The sequence below is a fragment of the Oncorhynchus masou genome, unplaced genomic scaffold, assembly GCF_036934945.1.
Source record: "Oncorhynchus masou masou isolate Uvic2021 unplaced genomic scaffold, UVic_Omas_1.1 unplaced_scaffold_3249, whole genome shotgun sequence".
NCBI classification, from domain to species: domain Eukaryota; kingdom Metazoa; phylum Chordata; class Actinopteri; order Salmoniformes; family Salmonidae; genus Oncorhynchus; species Oncorhynchus masou.
In genome coordinates, this window is record NW_027009663.1 from 22,501 (window position 1) to 31,457 (window position 8,957).

Here is an 8,957-nt window from a genome sequence, read left to right on the forward strand (position 1 = left end):
GATCATAGACCTGGTGGTGGAGGGAGCCGTGTTATATCTCAGGACGTCTTCAAGTCCTTTCTTCATTCCATAACAGAGGATTATATCCCATAGAGTAGAAGGGGATTCAGACGAGCACCACGGGCCTTTTCCACTTCACGAAGCATCACTTTCTTCTCTCACTTTTATCACATGAAACAATCTTTACAGACCCTCTTAGTGGAAATCTGACATAGGTGCATCCTAAATGGAACCCTATGGGCTCTGGTCTAAAGTAGTGCACTATATAGGGAATAGGGCTCTGGTCTAAAGTAGTGCACTATATAGGGAATAGGGGTCCATAGGACTCTGGTCAGAAGTAGTGCACTATTTAGGGAATAGGGCTCTGGTCTAAAGTAGTGCACTATATAGGGAAGAGGGGTCCATATGACTCTGGTCAACAGTAGTGCACTATATAGGGATTAGGGGTCCATAGGACTCTGGTCAACAGTAGTGCACTATATAGGGAATAGGGGTCCATATGACTCTGGTCAACAGTAGTGCACTATATAGGGAATAGGGGTCCATAGGACTCTGGTCAACAGTAGTGCACTATATAGGGAATAGGGGTCCATATGACTCTGGTCAACAGTAGTGCACTATAGGGAAGAGGGGTCCATATGACTCTGGTCAACAGTAGTGCACTATATAGGAAAGGGGTCCATATGACTCTGGTCAACAGTAGTGCACTATATAGGGAATAAGGGGTCCATATGACTCTGGTCAACAGTAGTGCACTATATAGGGAATAGGGGTCCATAGGACTCTGGTCAACAGTAGTGCACTATATAGGGAATAGGGGTCCATAGGACTCTGGTCAACAGTAGTGCACTATATATGGAAGAGGGGTCCATATGACTCTGGTCAACAGTAGTGCACTATATAGGGAATAGGGGTCCATAGGACTCTGGTCAACAGTAGTGCACTATATAGGGAAGAGGGGTCCATAGGACTCTGGTCAACAGTAGTGCACTATATAGGGAATAGGGGTCCATAGGACTCTGGTCAACAGTAGCACACTATGGGGAATAGGGGTCCATAGGACTCTGGTCAACAGTAGTGCACTATATAGGGGAATAGGGGTCCATAGGACTCTGGTCAACAGTAGTGCACTATATAGGGAATAGGGGTCCATAGGACTCTGGTCAACAGTAGTGCACTATATAGGGAATAGGGGTCCATAGGACTCTGGTCAACAGTAGCACACTATATAGGGAATAGGGGTCCATAGGACTCTGGTCAACAGTAGTGCACTATATAGGGAATAGGGGTCCATAGGACTCTGGTCAACAGTAGTGCACTATATAGGGAATAGGGGTCCATAGGACTCTGGTCAGAAGTAGTGCACTATTTAGGGAATAGGGCTCTGGTCTAAAGTAGTGCACTATATAGGGAATAGGGCTCTGGTCTAAAGTAGTGCACGATATAGGGCAGAGGGGTCCATAGAACTCTGGTCGGAAGTAGTGCACTATATAGGGAATATGGGTCCATTGGACTCTGGTCAACAGTAGTGCACTATATAGGGAAGAGGGGTCCATAGGACTCTGGTCTAAAGTAGCACACTATATAGGGAATAGGGTGCCATTTGTGACACATATTCAGTAGTAAACCATTCTTCTACAGCGTCGTACCTTAACTCTTAAAGGTGAGGTATTGTACCCACCCAGTAAAATGGATTGCCTTCTATCTTTACGTTATTTACAATGTGTTGTGAGACCTAGAAATCATTATATTGACATGTAAACCTACATGTTACTGTTCACCTAGCTGTAAAGAACAGCCCCCCCTCTCTCTACTGTTCACCTAGCTGTAAAGAACAGCCCCCCTCTCTCTACTGTTCACCTAGCTATAAAGAACAGCCCCCCACTCTCTACTGTTCACCTAGCTATAAAGAACAGCCCCCCCCCTCTCTACTGTTCACCTAGCTGTAAAGAACAGCCCCTCTCTCTCTACTGTTCACCTAGCTGTAAAGAACAGCCCCCCATCTCTCTACTGTTCACCTAGCTGTAAAGAACAGCCCCCCTCTCTCTACTGTTCACCTAGCTGTAAAGAACAGCCCCCTCTCTCTCTACTGTTCACCTAGCTGTAAAGAACAGCCCCCTCTCTCTCTACTGTTCACCTAGCTGTAAAGAACAGCCCGCCCCCTCTCTCTACTGTTCACCTAGCTGTAAAGAACAGCCCGCCCCCTCTCTCTACTGTTCACCTAGCTGTAAAGAACAGCCCCTCTCTCTCTACTGTTCACCTAGCTGTAAAGAACAGCCCCCTCCTCTCTACTGTTCACCTAGCTGTAAAGAACAGCCCACTCACTCTACTGTTCACCTAGCTGTAAAGAACAGCCCCCTCTCTCTACTGTTCACCTAGTTGTAAAGAACAGCCCTCTCTCTCTACTGTTCACCTAGCTGTAAAGAACAGCCCCCTCTCTCTACTGTTCACCTAGCTGTAAAGAACAGCCCTCTCTCTCGACTGTTCACCTAGCTGTAAAGAACAGCCCCCTCTCTCTCTACTGTTCACCTAGCTGTAAAGAACAGCCCCCTCTCTCTACTGTTCACCTAGCTGTAAAGAACAGCCCCTCTCTCTACTGTTCACCTAGCTGTAAAGAACAGCCCCCCTCTCTCTACTGTTCACCTAGCTGTAAAGAACAGCCCCCTCTCTCTACTGTTCACCTAGCTGTAAAGAACAGCCCCCTCTCTCTACTGTTCACCTAGCTGTAAAGAACAGCCCCCTCTCTCTCTACTGTTCACCTAGCTGTAAAGAACAGCCCCCTCTCTCTCTACTGTTCACCTAGCTGTAAAGAACAGCCCCTCTCTCTCTACTGTTCACCTAGCTGTAAAGAACAGCCCCCCTCTCTACTGTTCACCTAGCTGTAAAGAACAGCCCCCTCTCTCTCTACTGTTCACCTAGCTGTAAAGAACAGCCCCCCTCTCTCTACTGTTCACCTAGCTGTAAAGAACAGCACCTCTCTCTCTACTGTTCACCTAGCTGTAAAGAACAGCCCCCTCTCTCTACTGTTCACCTAGGCTGTAAAGAACAGCCCCCTCTCTCTACTGTTCACCTAGCTGTAAAGAACAGCCCCCTCTCTCTACTGTTCACCTAGCTGTAAAGAACAGCCCGCCCCCTCTCTCTACTGTTCACCTAGCTGTAAAGAACAGCCCCTCTCTCTCTACTGTTCACCTAGCTGTAAAGAACAGCCCCCCTCTCTCTACTGTTCACCTAGCTGTAAAGAACAGCCCCCTCTCTCTCTACTGTTCACCTAGCTGTAAAGAACAGCCCCCCCATCTCTACTGTTCACCTAGCTGTAAAGAACAGCCCCCCCTCTCTCTACTGTTCACCTAGCTGTAAAGAACAGCCCCCTCTCTACTGTTCACCTAGCTGTAAAGAACAGCCCCCTCTCTCTCTACTGTTCACCTAGCTGTAAAGAACAGCCCCTCTCTCTCTACTGTTCACCTAGCTGTAAAGAACAGCCCCCTCTCTCTCTACTGTTCACCTAGCTGTAAAGAACAGCCCCCTCTCTCTCTACTGTTCACCTAGCTGTAAAGAACAGCCCCCTCTCTCTCTACTGTTCACCTAGCTGTAAAGAACAGCCCCCTCTCTCTCTACTGTTCACCTAGCTGTAAAGAACAGCCCCCTCTCTCTCTACTGTTCACTAGCTGTAAAGAACAGCCCCCTCTCTCTCTACTGTTCACCTAGCTGTAAAGAACAGCCCCCTCTCTCTACTGTTCACCTAGCTGTAAAGAACAGCCCCTCTCTCTCTACTGTTCACCTAGCTGTAAAGAACAGCCCTCTCTCTCTCTGCTGTTCACCTAGCTGTAAAGAAACGGCCCCCCCTCTCTACTGTTCACCTAGCTGTAAAGAACAGCCCCCTCTCTCTACTGTTCACCTAGCTGTAAAGAACAGCCCCCTCTCTCTCTACTGTTCACCTAGCTGTAAAGAACAGCCCCCTCTCTCTACTGTTCACCTAGCTGTAAAGAACAGCACCCCCTCTCTCTACTGTTCACCTAGCTGTAAATAACAGCCCCCTCTCTACTGTTCACCTAGCTGTAAAGAACAGCCCTCTCTCTACTGTTCACCTAGCTGTAAAGAACAACCCTCTCTCTCTACTGTTCACCTAGCTGTAAAGAACAGCCCCCCTCTCTCTACTGTTCACCTAGCTGTAAAGAACAACCCCCTCTCTCTCTACTGTTCACCTAGCTGTAAAGAACAGCCCCCCTCTCTCTACTGTTCACCTAGCTGTAAAGAACAGCCCCCTCTCTACTGTTCACCTAGCTGTAAAGAACAGCCCCTCTCTCTCTGTGCTGTTCACCTAGCTGTAAAGAACAGCCCCCCTCTCTCTACTGTTCACCTAGCTGTAAAGAACAACCCCCCCTCTCTCTACTGTTCACCTAGCTGTAAAGAACAGCCCCCCCTCTCTCTACTGTTCACCTAGCTGTAAAGAACAGCCCCCCCTCTCTCTACTGTTCACCTAGCTGTAAAGAACAGCCCGCCCCCCTCTCTCTACTGTTCACCTAGCTGTAAAGAACAGCCCCCTCTCTCTACTGTTCACCTAGCAAAGAACAGCCCCCTCTCTCTACTGTTCACCTAGCTGTGAAGAACAGCCCGCCCCTCTCTACTGTTCACCTAGCTGTAAAGAACAGCCCCCCTCTCTCTACTGTTCACCTAGCTGTAAAGAACAACCCCCTCTCTCTACTGTTCACCTAGCTGTAAAGAACAGCCCCTCTCTCTACTGTTCACCTAGCTGTAAAGAACAGCCCCTCTCTCTCTACTGTTCACCTAGCTGTAAAGAACAGCCCCCTCTCTCTGTGCTGTTCACCTAGCTGTAAAGAACAGCCCCCCCTCTCTCTACTGTTCACCTAGCTGTAAAGAACAACCCCTCTCTCTCTACTGTTCACCTAGCTGTAAAGAACAGCCACCCCCCTCTCTCTACTGTTCACCTAGCTGTAAAGAACAGCCCCCCCCCTCTCTCTACTGTTCACCTAGCTGTAAAGAACAGCCCCCCTCTCTCTACTGTTCACCTAGCTGTAAAGAACAGCCCGCCCCTCTCTACTGTTCACCTAGCTGTGAAGAACAGCCCGCCCCCTCTCTCTACTGTTCACCTAGCTGTAAAGAACAGCCCGCCCCCTCTCTCTACTGTTCACCCTAGCTGTAAAGAACAACCCCCCCTCTCTCTCTACTGTTCACCTAGCTGTAAAGAACAGCCCCTCTCTACTGTTCACCTAGCTGTAAAGAACAGCCCGTCCCTCTCTCTACTGTTCACCTGGCTGTAAAGAACAGCCCGCCCCCTCTCTCTACTGTTCACCTAGCTGTAAAAACAGCCCTCTCTCTACTGTTCACCTAGCTGTAAAGAACAGCCCCCTCTCTACTGTTCACCTAGCTGTAAAGAACAGCCCCTCTCTCTCTCTACTGTTCACCTAGCTGTAAAGAACAGCCCGCCCCCTCTCTACTGTTCACCTAGCTGTAAAGAACAGCCCCCTCTCTCTACTGTTCACCTAGCTGTAAAGAACAGCCCCCTCTCTACTGTTCACCTAGCTATAAAGAACAGCCCCCCACTCTCTACTGTTCACCTAGCTATAAAGAACAGCCCCCCTCTCTACTGTTCACCTAGCTGTAAAGAACAGCCCCTCTCTCTCTACTGTTCACCTAGCTGTAAAGAACAGCCCCCCATCTCTCTACTGTTCACCTAGCTGTAAAGAACAGCCCCCCCTCTCTCTACTGTTCACCTAGCTGTAAAGAACAGCCCCCTCTCTCTCTACTGTTCACCTAGCTGTAAAGACCAGCCCGCCCTCTCTCTACTGTTCACCTAGCTGTGAAGAACAGCCCGCCCCCTCTCTCTACTGTTCACCTAGCTATAAAGAACAGCCCGCCCCCTCTCTCTACTGTTCACCTAGCTGTAAAGAACAACCCCTCTCTCTCTCTACTGTTCACCTAGCTGTAAAGAACAGCCCCCTCTCTCTCTACTGTTCACCTAGCTGTAAAGAACAGCCCGTCCCCTCTCTCTACTATTCACCTAGCTGTAAAGAACAGCCCGCCCCCTCTCTCTACTGTTCACCTAGCTGTAAAAAACAGCCCCTCTCTCTCTCTACTGTTCACCTAGCTGTAAAGAACAGCCCCCTCTCTCTCTACTGTTCACCTAGCTGTAAAGAACAGCCCCTCTCTCTCTCTACTGTTCACCTAGCTGTAAAGAACAGCCCGCCCCCTCTCTCTACTGTTCACCTAGCTGTAAAGAACAGCCCGCCCTCTCTCTACTGTTCACCTAGCTGTAAAGAACAGCCCCCCATATCTAATCCTTAACACAGAGCAGTAGTGTCATTCTACCCCACTCCCCTTAACCCCATGTCGCCCCTAAAACCCCACGTCGCCACTAAAACCTCACGTCGCCCCTAAAACCCCATGTCACCCCTAAACCCCCACGCTGCCCCTAAAACCCCACGCCGCCCCTAAAACCCCACGTCACCCCTAAAACCCCACGTCACCTCTAAAACCCCACGTCGCCCCTAAAACCCCACGTCACCTCTAAAAGCCCACGTCACCCCTAAAACCCCACGTCACCCCTAAAACCCCACGTCGCCTCTAAAACCCCACGTCACCTCTAAAACCCCACGTCACCTCTAAAACCCCACGTCTCCCCTAAAACCCCACGTCACCCCTAAAACCCCACGTCACCTCTAAAACCCCACTTCGCCCCTAAAACCCCACTTCACCCCTAAAACCCCACGTCACCCCTAAAACCCCACGTCGCCCCTAAAACCCCCGTCACCCCTAAAACCCCACGTCGCCCCTAAAACCCCACGTCGCCTCTAAAACCCCCACGTCACCTCTAAAACCCCACGTCACCTCTAAACCCCACGTCACCTCTAAACCCCACGTCACCCCTAAAACCCCACGTCACCCCTAAAACCCCCGTCACCCCTAAAACCCACGTCACCCCCTAAAACCCCACTTCGCCACTGAACCAAACAAAACAAGTCCCCTATGAAACCAAACAGAGCAGAGCCACTACGGATGTTGATGGCAGTCCTCATCTATCATAGACTAGATGAAGGGGGCCCCCATTTCAATCCAGTCCTAGAAGGCAACATGATTCATCTGTGCTCAGATAAGCCAAGCAGCGAGCGTTTGATCACCAGGCATTGTGTGTGCTCTGCAGACAGCCCAGGTGACCCCAGTATTAGAAATATAAATATGTACCCAGGGATGGCTGTTGACCGTCAAAAATTGATCAATGGGAAATGTAAGGTTAATTAATATTGTACATTCCTCAAATGATCTTCTTTGATAAGCACTCTGATCAATCAATGGCACTAATAATAGATTTTATTTCTGTGAATTGTCAAGTTTGAAAAAAAATATATTTTTTTTATTTTCATGGTTGAAATATTTGTATGATAGTGTAAGATTTGTCTAAATAATAACTATTATGTGGATATAATGTAGTGTGTAATGTTGTGTACAAAATGAAACTCGTTTTTGGGGGATGCAATAGCAGACTTGAACCACATGGTGACACTGTTGGCCACCAAAGGAGTTCCTGGCAGTATCTGTGTGTTTCCTGCCTCACCCTGAAGACAGTGATGATACACACAGAGCACACTGTAGCTCTTCTAAAAAAACATCCATCCTCTCCTTGCCTACTCTCCTTGCCTCCTCTACTTCATTACTCTAATCTGAAAGAAATGACTAGGGGGGCTGATACAAGCTGAATCGACGAAGTAGCGCGGAACATTCACTTTGAAATTTTAAATTTGAAGGCAATGTTCCTGGAGAGTCCTGCATTCATGTGTCGGCTCAATTGGAAATGAACTTTAACGCAGATCTGCTTCGATACTTCAGCGATACAGAATCCGGGCAAAGTGCTTTTCTAAACAGTTCAGATGAAGGAAAGAAAATGACGAGAGAACAGATTTTTACTGAGAATGAGACCCAGATATGGTTATTAATGTTGGTTACAGGCTTTGACCAACCTGTTGCCGTTGCCTGAACAGCATCTCTGTGTCTGTCTGTTAGCCTTTTGTTAAAGTCGTCTTTATGGAGACGTTGTGTAGAGTAGCACATCGTAGCACACAGCACATAGTCCCAGCCACGTGAACACTGTACCGCAGGTAGAGACCCTGGAGTTGAACACCATGCACTGATCAAACAGAACACCAGTGACAGAGCTTGTCTTGTCTCGGGGTTGCAAAATTCTGTTGAACTTGAACAAAATTCCACCAGGTTTTCCCAGAATACAGTTTGGAGGATTCCTTTATTCCCTGGTTTTTCTTCACTTCATTCCAGGGAATCTTTCAACCAGTATTTCAGGAAAACCTGGGAATTTTGGGAAATGTTTCAACCCCTAGGAGTGATAGATCTCTAATGGTGGCAGCCAATCCAATACACAATACCCAGCACAGGATATAAAGTCCAGGCACAAACAGAGAACGCCTCTAGATTTCAGTAAAGCACAGCAGTAAAGCGCACACCTGAAGCACAACTGTGGAAGCACAACTGTGGAAGCACAAAGGAAGTGAGATAGCAGAATAGATTATTACATTGTGACCAGCAAATAGAGCACAGCACTTACTCATAGCGTTGTATTGCCTGGTGGATCACAGCCGCAGGTTGCTAGGGACTAAATGGTCATGTTGGGAGCCGAGCAAGCAGATCACTTTGCTACATACCCATACAGGCTATAGTACGTGTATGGGCTAATGTGTACGGCAGGAACTCACAGGTTGTATGCCAAATGGCATTCTTTTCCCTATATAGTGCATTTGGGACATAAACACAGGAAACCTAAACTCTTTCTACTTTAAAAAAAAAGTTACGTATTGTATAGCACTTAAACAGACTAACATGGTTCATGAATTAATTATACTAAAAGGTCATAGAGGAAATTATTACCAATTAGAGAGCTAGAATCATTTGAACTACTATTGATGGAGGGAGGCCAGGGAGGAGGGAGGAAA